Source organism: Triplophysa rosa, linkage group LG25 (genome assembly GCF_024868665.1).
Source record: "Triplophysa rosa linkage group LG25, Trosa_1v2, whole genome shotgun sequence".
NCBI lineage: Eukaryota > Metazoa > Chordata > Actinopteri > Cypriniformes > Nemacheilidae > Triplophysa > Triplophysa rosa.
Window position 1 is genome coordinate 11375688 of NC_079914.1, and position 11201 is coordinate 11386888.

Genomic DNA, 11201 nt, shown 5'->3' on the forward strand with positions numbered 1-11201 from the left:
CTCGGATCGACCTGAGGTCGATATCGTGAAGTGTATGGATGGGACTCTCCTTCCTGCATCCTTTCCTTCTCAAAGTGGAGGCTATTTGTCTTACAGGTGTGATCATTTGTCTGTGTTTGGCCTCATTGTGCTGAGCAGGGTAGTGAAGCAAGAATTGGGAAGATTGTTGCTAAGATTAACCGGTAAAGCAAGAAACCAATAGCAGGGCTGATACGAGTCTTTAGGACTCAATGAAGAGTGTGGCTGTGAATGCACATGTGCATATCTAAACACGTCGAATATACGGTTAAATGTGTGAAACATTTCACCTGACTGATTTAGATGTTGATGTAGGGCCTATTATAAACCTTAAAGGGTCGTGTAAGACCACAAATGTTTCTCCTAAACTTCTAGTTGCCTGCATTTCCATTAGGAGACAGAAAACAACAGTCTCAAGCGGTCTGGAAGATCTTATGCAGATAGTCTGGTGTTCTCCATTGTTTTATTGAGTATAAGAATCTTGTGGGTTGGGTACAATATGGACATTTTCTGGATTAACTCAGTGGTTGGGTTTGTCCCTTTTTGATCAAACATGGGTTGAAAATGTAGAGTTATGGTTGGGTGGGAATTACTAATCTGCGACCATAAAACACAAATAATGCCTGATGCCAAGCTATTTTAGACACAAAAAGTAGAAAATTCTCAATTTTATCTGAACTTTATAAAACATTAGCTGTGGAGTCCACAGCCACCCTGTTACTCTCCTCAAAGCGTATTATCTTGAGCAGAGCTACTATCTTTATTGAAGCTTTTCAGTGAGTCCCTGTATCGGTAGTATTGATCCTACATAAAGTATATAAATCCATCTAGCCAGATATGTCAAAGCTTCTCTGCTATCCAGAGGTGGACGAAGTACACAACTTCCTTACTTGAGTGAAAGTACAGATACTACTGGTCAAATATTACTCCACTACAAGTAAAAGTTGTAAAGACAGATTTTTACTTAAGTAAAAGTACAGAAGTACGTGCTTTTAAACGTACTCAAGTATTAAAAGTAAATTTCCTTTATGTCGGTTGTGCATTGTTTTATTGTCTATACCTTATGCCTCTGAAGCAACCTACTGAATACACCGAGTAGCTCACAGTATCAGTCGTATTAAAGGAGTAGTTCACTTCAAAATTTGCCCCCATTGACTTTCCATAGTCATTTTTATTCCTACTATGGAAAGTCAATGGGGGCTAATTTTGCAGTGAGCAACTCCTTTAAGAGCTTTATATGTTTAGCACATATATGTTTAGTTTAGATATAATCCTGTATGATCATTTAGCCTAATTATCCTCATTAGCCCCCTAGGCCTATATGTATTTATGAGCAGTGTTCTTTTATTTTGTATATTCCCTTAACCAGTTTTAGCAGCTATTTACCAGTAAGTAGTAAGGTTCTTGTAAATAGTCAAGTGTAGAAGCCATGTGTTTGTTGGATTTATTACCATTTGTATTACCATAATTTAACTACAAACATAAACTATAGCTAGTATAATGAACTATGTTCATTATATGTTTAGTTGCTGTGGTTTTACTAAAGATTATTAATTGGAGTATGGTTCCTATATATAGAAAATGGTAAATTTGTGGATACTGTGGTTTTACTGCAAATACCATCCCTGCTGAAAAAAAAAAGAATTTCTGAATTAGAATGAGATTTTTAAATTAAATTCCTCTTTGTAGTGTGTTTTGGGTTTTATTCCAATAGGATTTACCATCCCATCAATAGAATCCATCACATACAACTAGACAACAAGTATCCATAGTACAATTCCCATTATAACCATTAAATCCATTACATTTTCTGTTGTATTTTGGGCAGGGTTCTATTGTTTTTATTTCAACAGGAATACTTCAACTATAGTTACTTCAGTAAAAACAGCATTCATTCTCCAAATCGCTTTAAATGATATAGCAGCAGATCAGAAGTTAACATGCACGCGTAGCTCAAGGTGTATGTGACGCTTATTTACCGTTTAGCCGTTATGCCGATCATTTTCATGACAATGTTTCTATGATCTTTGACTGATCGTAACTCACAGATGATTACACCACACTTTAACATGTGCCTTTTCGTCTTTTATTGTTCTATTTGTCTTTTTAGAGCGCTATCAATGGTGTAGCAGCGCCTACGTTTACATTAGTTTAGCGGGTAAGATCCCAGAGTTGCCAGATTACCGTTAAAAAACTGCCAAATGGCCATTCAAAGCTTGCCGGAAAACGGCGAGCATAGAAAAACTGAAATACTTGGCAACAGTAAAAGGTCCTAGCAGATCGCAAGCCAGATAAATTGCGCAAACAGGAAAACCCGCTGCATAGAAACCATTTTCTACTTTTGGACCTTTTTATAAATGTAGTGGAGTAAAAAGTATGATATTTGTCTTTCAAATGTAGTGAAGTTAAAGTACAAGTACTCAGAAAAAATAATACTCAAGTAAAGTACAGATACTCAAAAAGTGTACTTAAGTACAGTACTCAGGCAAATTTACTTCGTTACTGTCCACCACTGCTGCTATCTGAGAGGTTGTAAATGTGTGTGTCTGTGTGTTGGTCCTCTCCCAAAAACTATTGTATTTTCAGTCATGACAGAATCGATTAACACTCTATGCATGTTCATGCAATACTTCTTTGTGAGAAATAAAGGCCCATTCACACAACGAATAACTATGACGATAACTATATTAGTGTTCACAACCAAATAAAGAACATTGTGTCTATTTTAAGCTCATGCACTGTAGTTTCGCAGTTGTTTAATGTTTTATTGGTTGTCGGCTGAGAATGAATAGCCCTAAACCCAACGATATTGTTATATTGTATTGTTATTGTAACAAGGAGGACGATAAATGTAAAGTTTTATCCTTATATATAAAGATAAAACTGTCCACATTAAGGGCGAAAAAACTGTTTAAAAAATCGTCCAGGGAGTCCACACCAAAACTAACAATAATATTAACAAATTTTATATTAAAGGGGTCATATGATGCGAATACGTGTTTTTCTGTATCTTTGGTGTGTCATAAGTTTCCCATGCATGTATTAGACATGTAAAATTGCAAAAATTAAAGTGTCGGAACGAAAGATGCATTCTATCTAAAAGCGAATGCTCACCCAGACCTGCCTGAAACGCCTCGTGTAACCACACCCCCACAAATCTACGTCAGTTCGTGGTATGAGTTGACTAAGACCGCACAAATGTATACACAAGTGAGGTGGGCGTTCCTGTCAGTACAATTGAAGAGGAACCTGATGTTCCAAATACGGTAAGAGGCGTTACATTTCTGTCACACGCTTGCAGTATTCGACCAATCACTACACACTGGTTAACTGGCCAATCATAGCGCACCTCGCTTTTCAGAGTGATGAGCTTTGTAAAATTCCGCGCGCGTTTCAGAGAGGCGGGGCAAAGAGGAGATAAAAACATGCACGGTATGTGGAAAATACAGCGTTTTTGAACCTTAAATCGTGTATACACATTGCATTACATATAAAACAAACAATAAGATTCATTTTAGCCGTGTCATATGACTCCTTTAATTATAATAATAACAAAAATAAAAGTTTTGGTGTGGACGTGCATGATTTTTAAAACGTATCGTCCATGAAGTGAATGGGCCTTTCCACCGTTGTAATACTGAGTTTTAACATTCTGTGGTATAGCTAAAGCCATGTGAGGATTTATTGAATAGAAACAACTACAAATAGTAAAGACTGGGCTGTCCTTGGGCATATTTCATTCATAATTCATTCTTGCCAGTGGTTACTATTAGAACAGAGACGTATTTTAAAGATGACTAAACTGCCTGAAATAGCATCACTGCCTAACTACCTCATCATACTTTTTTACTTCAGATACAAACGCTCCTGCGTCATGTCACAATTAGCTCTAACATCTCCAACGGGTCATGAAAACGCAAACACCAGCCTGAGTTTGGGAATGAAGCCTTACCCTCCATTCAGCTAAATTCGGTCATGTAAAAAGTTCTCGAAGGACGGTACTGATGCCGGAGGGGGGGTCTTAACAGTCATTCACGTGAAAGATTGATTCGCTCTGGCGGAGTGCCTCGCTGTGACGTCAAAGGCGCCAATCCGCGGTGTGCGCGCTCGCTCGTGCCAGGGAGAGACGCGCGCTGACAGAAGCGCGGTACGTGCTTTGAGTTCCAAACAGATGTGCGCCAGTAGAAATGGGAGACGCAAAAACACGTTATTAAAAAGTGCTGAAATGTATTTAAATATTATGCGTGTGGTGAGACAAGCAGGATAGTGAAATGCGTCTCGCGCATCTCGAGTCACCATTGCACGTCAGTCAAGAAACGATATTAACTTCAGCAATCGCCCTTGCACGTAATTGCATTGCGTTTAAATGCTTTTTAAAAATGAAATAAAAACGTGCCGTTTCAGTCTGCATCCGATCAGCAAAGCAGCCCCACGCAATTGTGGTCTCTCTCTCTCACGCGCTTGCTCGCTCGCGCTCACTCTGTCAGCTCAGTCCGTCTCTCCGTCGGTCTCAGTCAGCGCTTGGCAAAGGATAATAAACTGCTTTTCCGCAGCAATACGTGGTCTAAAGAGAAGCCTGCAACAGAGGTATGGATGTACACTTTCAATTCAGTCGTTAGATGTTTAAATAAATCTAGAGGTTTGTATAAATCGTTTAATCCTCTTCATTGATGAGAAGTGATTCATTTGGAAAGCCACCTGCATGCTGATCGGCGTGCGCAGAGATTTCGTGAGCTGTTGTATCTTTTAAGATAACATTTTCCCTAGCTGTTTTTGACACTGTCCGGTTGTGTTGCGATTTATAATGTTTCCAAGCCAGAACACGAATAGGATCATGGGCAGGACCATGCGTGCTTGTGTGACTTGAAAAAGCACATATACATCTTAGATGTTGTCAGCACAGGGAGAAGATCTGTTATTGTCAATTCATTTAACAACTGTTTAGTTTTTCTGTGTTTGGCTTTCTTCGGCTGTGACTGTTGAGGAGCCAAAGTAGATTCTCAATTTACTTCTTGAATTATCTTTCATATTATCTGTATTATAGAAGAACTATGGAGGTGCATGGAAATTGCATTTTGGGACCATTCACAGGAGTTTCTCATGATTTTGCTATTTTTGTGCAATTATTGCAGCCTCTCTAACGTGATTTGTATTTCTTTAGAAATATGTAATGTGCTGATGGACATAAATGAGAAGGAAGAGAGTGAGGGGGGGGGGGGTTGGGAGTGGGGATGCTGGGAAAGATACGGGACGGGGGACAGCGGTGAGCTCCATCGTTTGATTTATAACCTCGCAAATACGCAGCGACTGGCTAAGCCTGGGGTCCCCACTTTGACTCGCTGTCATTTTAACAGCAGACACAGATTACGTCGAAATACAGATAAAAGACAAAATAGCTTCTTGTGCAAGGGAGTAAGAAAGCTCTTTACCGCACTACAACCACACCTGTTTTAGGACAACATCGACTAGCTTGGACTAGTGCAAATCTATGGGTTTACGTCTATGCTTTTTAGATTTGTGTCCATATGCTGTACAGTATATGCTAGTTTACTCCTAAAAGTTGAAAAAATAAACTGTGCATATAAAAACGTACATTACAGCACGAAACAGTATTTGAAGAGTTTGGTTCCAAAATGAGTTTTAAAATTTTTCAAAAATGACGTTTTTTGTTATGTTATCATGTTTTTATCTTGTCTTATTGTGTTAGTTAGCTGTATTTTTTAGTTATTATGGCTCAAATAAAAAACAACAGCTGCAGTTTGATTGATATTAATTGGAATGCAATGATTTTTGAAAAAGAGTTATCTCATTTTGGAACCAAACTCTTCATTCTTTCGGAAAAAAATGGACCAAAATATACAGTAGATGACTTATCTCGTACACATGGGCGTTTCCATTTTTGTCCACTAAAACATTTTGAGGAATATTGATGTCCCCTCCCTTTCATTTTTTAATGCCATCTGCATATGACTTGTAATATGTAATAGCAAGTAGCAAAACATGTTTTATTTTGTAACGCACCTTTAAAGTTATCACCATCTTTTTGCAACGAATCATTTAGCAATTTCACACCATATTCGCAGGGTACCATATTAATCTCATCTTGTTGCTAAATAATGTTGCGTTGACCCCTTGTGTTTATGCAAAATTCAGTTCTGTGTTGCGAATAGCGCTGCACTTCCATATCTTACGTAAACGTGACATTGTGATGTCATCACAACCTTACGGCAATGTTTTCCCACCAAAACGAATTTTGGATTTGAGTTTTTATGTTTGGTCACTTTTCGTCACACAAATTCTGAGAAGCAGGTTGTAAAATTTTGATAAATGATTACGATTACAAAAACAAACAGTTTTTGTCTTCGCTGATGAATCATGCGCAACATAACCAACAACGTCTATTTAGAAAGCAAATGGGGTCCGTTTTGATTTCTTGTTGACTTTAGATCTGTAATGAGGGTTTGGATGAGAGTCTTGGGTTAAACCACAGCGGATGAATCTGAAAGTGATGAATTGACCCCTCACTGCCAAAGCCTATTTTCCCCATATGGCAACGCTGAGTGTGTGACTTCATTATTTCCAGCCCGGTTTGCGAGTTTGATTTATCTGCAGCCTTTTTTTAGACGTATCTACAGGTGCCAGGAGTGAGTCACGCGCCTGCTTGTTTAAAGGTGCGAGCCGTTGTGTTTAAATTAAATGGGAACTTGCGTCCACTCTAGCATGTTTGCCTGCGGGGCTCTTTCTCTATGTCACTGAATGCACACAATTCGATATCAGCCGCTGTAGGCACATGGTAGATTGGCCAATGGTTTTATATCTAGACTGAATCTTGGAGAGAGACCGGTACAAAGCATGAAAGACAAGCGAGATACAGAGAGATTAAGATAGCACACACAATCTGTGGTGCTTTGATGTCCATGTCTCTGTGACCCAAGCATGTCCACCAATAAAGAGAGGGTGACCCTTTCTTACACGTAATACAATCAAAACATCTTGAATACTAATGCTGGATTAGCAACCCTGCAAATCTATAACCGTATTTCCATGCTATTACATCACTATTCAGTATGCAAAGTGTTCTCATCTTTATCGACAATTGAGTTCCTGAGTTGGGGCAATTAAGAGAAGAGAAGGCAATTAATGGCATTTAATCCAAAAAATTTCAATGGTGCCTTCGAAGATCTTTAGGCCAGTTGGGATTCTTTAGTTCTGAGTAGAGACACTCAGCTTGGAGAGGCACGTTGAAGCTGATTTATGTGCATGTGTTCGCCTGTGGTCCTGTATCTACGCATGTGCTCAGCATTGAAGCAGTCAGGTGTGATCGAGTGCTGAGGGTGGTTGGCACAGCTGTCCAGATACACACACTTGATCTTGGGTGCCTGTATATCTGGGACTAGATCTATCCTAGTGCTTTTCCATTCTTCCGTTACCGAAAGATGGTAATTAAAAAAGTAATAATTATCAAAAATTGCTAACAGCTTTGTTTCCTCGGTTGTATTGTATAACAGTGCGTCTTGTATGCCAGAGATGAGATCATCCTTTTCGATATTTATTTTAGAAGATCTCCAGCGTTTAGTCAGCTGCCTGTGGGGGAAAAAAACACTTTTTATTGTAATTTGTGGACATTTTGTGGCTGCGTTTGAGTTTGAAAAGCTTAATATGGGCAGTCAAAGGCATACGGCTGTTTCATGGTTTTTCATAATGATGTTGTATATACAACTATGTTAATATAAACGAGCACCGTACCAGTGTTTTTTTTAAACAGTCTACAAAATTGTAGTTGTCATTTCTTGAGTAATTTTACTAGCAAAAGTACTACAATTTACTAAAGTAAAAATATAGAATACTACTGTTTTTTATCTGGATGTGTCATAATTTGTTCAAGTTAACTTTTACTTTGACATCTAAAAATTCCTTTATAGACCGTTTCATCGGACGCGCGCGCCGGGACTGCAGTTAACTTCCGGTCTGTGTTTGGCTAGTGTCTAATAATATAATTATTTATATTTTATTTGTATGATTATTTTATTGTATAATAATTGCATTAATTGAAAGATTTGTTGAATTTTGTTGTATATTAATTTGATTAAATAAACAATTTGTTGAATCAGTCCTGTACTGTAGTTTTGACCCATTGTAAGGAACCGTATGGTACATTGACATCTAGCGGTTGAGATTGGTATCGCAGTCTAAATAAAAATGTTGGGGAGACAAGTTTAGCCAAGTAACAGTGTTTCTAATAGATTGGTTGCTGTCCAAAAAATCCAGATAGAAACCCCCGGGACACCCCGCTGCCCGGATGCTTTGCCTGTTGGCACGCTTCAATATTAGTTAGATCATTTCATAATGCACAAGATGTGGTCTCGTCCATTTGGTCAGCAAAATTAAAATGACATTATGGGTAACATCCAAGACTATTAGGCTAATAGCCCACGGTGATACCAATTAAAGACATGAATTAAATCAGAAAGAATCTATCAGAACTCTATCAGAAAGAATCCGACTGTTAAAAAGTCTTGCGCTTTAATTTTCTTTGTCTGACTGACTTTAATGAATAGCAATTTGCCGTTCGACATGGCGTGTGGCGGCAGTCTGAGCGAATGAACGTAACGCGTCTGTCACTCAAATCAAAAAGAACGGCACGGTTTTTTTAAAAGAATATAATAGATTAGTGCGAATTCTAACAGCATAGTTCAGAGCGCAGGAACACGGAAATCCTCAGAAACCGAAACGACACGCCCCTCACTGTTAAACAGCGACAGTACAACATTAAACACCTCACAAGTGTCTCAAGTGTTTCTTAACAATTTTAAGTAGACCGCTCGGGGCAAGGAGGTTCTTCTCCAACACATGTTCACACACACACTTTAATTTCCGAGGGAAGTGAGTTTCTCTGTCGAACTTCAAACAACACTGTTCCTGCTCCCCTGCTTCCGTTTTTCCCAAATTTAATTTTCTTCTGAAACATGTAAACAAGGCAATGATTACAACAGCGTTGTACATATTCAGGGGTGGAGAGGTTTGGGACGAGGAGAGCCGCTCAATCAATGCATGCTTTTTACATCATCGCTGAGGTGTAATATAGTAATAACTGCATGCATGTCCACCCTCCAAGATATGTGATGTGATAATACCCACATCGGGATGCGGGTGGTATTTAATTAAGGTAATTTTCCTAATTATTCTTCAGAGGGCAGAACGCCCCCTCTACATTAATTCCACACCCCCCTCATTAATCACATCTATACGAGTCGAGATGTGACCCGTGCGTGTCCGACGTATTTATTTAGGCCATTTAAAGCATCTTCCCGTCGCCGCTTCCCCGGTTGTGATGTTAATGATGTTTGAGATGCGTGTTAATTAGCTCTTGAGGTTAGCTCATGGGCGGGCGGGGGCGCTTTCATCAGGTGTCGTAATTGGTTGAGTGATGTAGGGAAGATAATTGTGGGCTTTGTGAATAGGAATCTCATGAAGATGCTGTGCCGTGTTCCCATTGGCTGCTAAAAAGTGTAGTTCACCCAAAAATTGTATTTAAGGGATTGTTCCCCTTCCTCAATTCTGTCATTATTTACACGCCATCTTGTCATTTCAAACCTGTATGACTTTCTTTCTTCTGCAGGACACAAAAGAAGATATTTTGAAAAATGTTGGTAACAGAAAACCGTTGGTCCCCATTGACTTGCATTGGTTTTGTGTCCATACAATGGAAGTCAATGGGGACCAACGGTTTTTGGTTACCGACATTTTTCAAAACAGCTTCGCACAGGTTTAAAATGACAAGAGGATGAGTAAATGATGACAGAATTTTTATTTTTGGGTGAACATATCCCTTTAATATTTACAAAACTGATATCCCAAAAGTTTAATTGATATCCACGGTTAGTTTATGCTCGGAAGTCAGCGGGTTTGGACTTGATGTTTGTTTACATGCCATTTAAATGCATCGTATCTCTTATATATTCCCCATACCCATTTGTCTCGTTCACTGTCCACTTCACCTGTCATCACTGGTCACTTATGCCTGCCAAGACTCTCTTTCTCCGTGCCCCCTCATCCGTCAATCACACGTGTCTGCAGGGGGCGAGGCATCTCTGTCAAGGCCGATCGGAGGATCTGTCTGTCCAGAGATGTTGCCATAGAGATGACCACCTACTATTGTTGCTTTTAATACATTTTTAATGATACGTTTTAAAGATCATTTTCAATGCCACTCCATGGTAGCTGTCATTAAATTACTGTCGGTAGCAGTGACACTTGGGGATGGTTTCCATGCTTCCACTACTTGGCGCTTTCACATGAAACGTGTTTGCGTGTCGCCGGCGTGAGTCTGTTTGTCATTTTGACAGGATTTTAGTTAACAGTGGGCAACACCTTCGCTTTTTCATTTCATCACTTGTTCTATTTATCGTCTGCTGTCACGCCTTCATTGGCAGACGTTTCTCTATCACCACCTGTAGAATATTTGTTTGTGTTCGTTAAGCTAAAGCAACATAGATAACAACATTCTTCTGCAAAAGACAAAAGAAGATATTTTGAAGAATGTTGGTAACCAAACAACATTGGACCCCATTGACTTCCATTGTATTAATTGTATGACTTAAATAGTTTTGCTCTCTTTCTTTTTAACCAGGGGCCAATAAATCATATCTTTACTCATTTCACAATTCCAAGTGTCCCTTCAGAAAAAGGGACAAAATCGGAGTCGTTTGTGGACTTGCCAAAAGGCGAGACGTGGCACAGTCCGCTGTCAGCCGAAACCTCGGGGGAGGCGAACTATTATTTTATTCTGTCTGCGCGTCGCTGACACTTTCACTCTCGGCACGTCTAGAGGTTTCGGTCGCGGCAGATGGTCCCTCGGTGTGGGAACGAGAGTGGGCGGTGTGGGAGGGAGGAGGTGTGGATTATCTCGTTTGGAGAGAGAGAGAGAGAGAGAGACTACAGAGATAAAGAGTCTCGGTACTTTTCAAACGCTCTCTGAAATCGAGTCTCCACCTCCGCCCTTTTTTGAACCCCTGATTTGAATTTAAAATGTTTCCCGTTTTGTGAGATGATCTCCGACGGTGTTGCAATCCAGCGTTTAAAATGAAATATTGATGGTGTGGCATCCAGTGATGGAACAAGCGTCGTAACTTTACATTTTTCTTCCGCGGTTTTACATCTCCTTGCTCTGGCGATCCTCCTTG

At 39.5% G+C, this 11201-nt stretch overlaps 1 protein-coding gene across 1 annotated transcript in view; it reads left to right on the plus strand.

Moving 5' to 3' along the window:
• The first annotated feature begins 4120 nt into the window (after nt 1-4120).
• elfn2a (extracellular leucine-rich repeat and fibronectin type III domain containing 2a) overlaps nt 4121-11201 on the plus strand; it is a 110994-nt gene continuing 103913 nt past the window's right edge. The window contains exon 1 of the mRNA XM_057325868.1: nt 4121-4605. The gene's annotated coding sequence lies outside the window, so the exon portion shown is untranslated. The remainder of the gene's footprint in view (nt 4606-11201) is intronic.